Source organism: Centrocercus urophasianus, unplaced genomic scaffold (genome assembly GCF_019232065.1).
Source record: "Centrocercus urophasianus isolate 14NV4802_14NV808 unplaced genomic scaffold, USGS_Curo_1.0 seq_574, whole genome shotgun sequence".
Taxonomy (NCBI): Eukaryota; Metazoa; Chordata; class Aves; order Galliformes; family Phasianidae; genus Centrocercus; species Centrocercus urophasianus.
In genome coordinates this window covers 4883-5787 of record NW_024885171.1, presented here as the reverse complement: position 1 = coordinate 5787, position 905 = coordinate 4883, and the positions used below count along the sequence as shown (strand labels likewise).

The following is a 905-nucleotide window of genomic DNA, read 5'->3' as shown; positions in this document are numbered from 1 at the left end:
GAGCGGGGCGCACGCTGCCGTGTGCCTTGCACGCCCATTTGCATGCCGCTTTGTGCACTCCCATTTGCACGTTGCTTTGCATGCCCATTTGCATGTCCGTTCACAACCCCCTTCTGCACGCCCCCTTCGTGCTGACTTGGAGCCGTGGAGCCTCCAGCCCCAGTGCAGTGGGCAGAGATGGGCGCTGGGCCCCGCTGCCCAGCATTGTCCCATTCCCTGTTCCCCCCTTCCCATCTCCGTTCCCACCCCATTCCCTCATCCCTAATCCCTCATCCCCATCCCCATTCTGCCATTGTCCCGTCCCCCCTCCCGCAACCCCAATTTCCATCTCTTTCCAGAAGGGCTGACCACCGGGAATAAGGAGGCAGCAACAGCAGCGTGGAACCCCACAAACTCCCTCTGTGATCCCCAGAACCCAATGCCTGCTGTGCTGCCTCCTGCTGAGCCCCTGCTGCCCCCCACCCTCACCTGAGCCCTGGCACTTGTCCCGCAGCCCTGCCCAGCCTGCATCACCTCGCCCCGCTCACGGGGCCCACTGCAAGGCAAGTGGTGCTTTGGGGGGGGGGGGGGGGTCCTGCTGGGGGGGCCTGGGGGAAACTGAGTCACAGGAGGGCCAGGCAGGGGGCTCAGCACCCCAATGGGAAGCTTGGCACCACCATGCAGCCCTCCTGGGGTCTCGCTTTGAGGGAGCCTCCAGGCAATTTTGCACGTTTTTGTGCATGCCTCAGTTTCCCCATGGGGAAATGATGATGCCTGAGCTGGGGGGGGGAGGGGGCGGCCCTGTCCCTCCATCACTATCTGGGGGGGGGGTGATTTAAAGCCCTGATGGTGATGCTGGACTGCAGTGCCGGGGGTTGGTCTGCATTTCGTGCCCCTCATCCCATCAGAGGCTGCAAGATCCCCCC

The 905-nt window shown here is 63.6% G+C and overlaps 1 protein-coding gene across 1 annotated transcript in view; it reads left to right on the top strand.

Moving 5' to 3' along the window:
- The first annotated feature begins 469 nt into the window (after positions 1-469).
- Positions 470-905, top strand: part of TBKBP1 (TBK1 binding protein 1) — a 2863-nt gene continuing 2427 nt past the window's right edge. The window contains exon 1 of the mRNA XM_042836109.1: positions 470-542. The gene's annotated coding sequence lies outside the window, so the exon portion shown is untranslated. The remainder of the gene's footprint in view (positions 543-905) is intronic.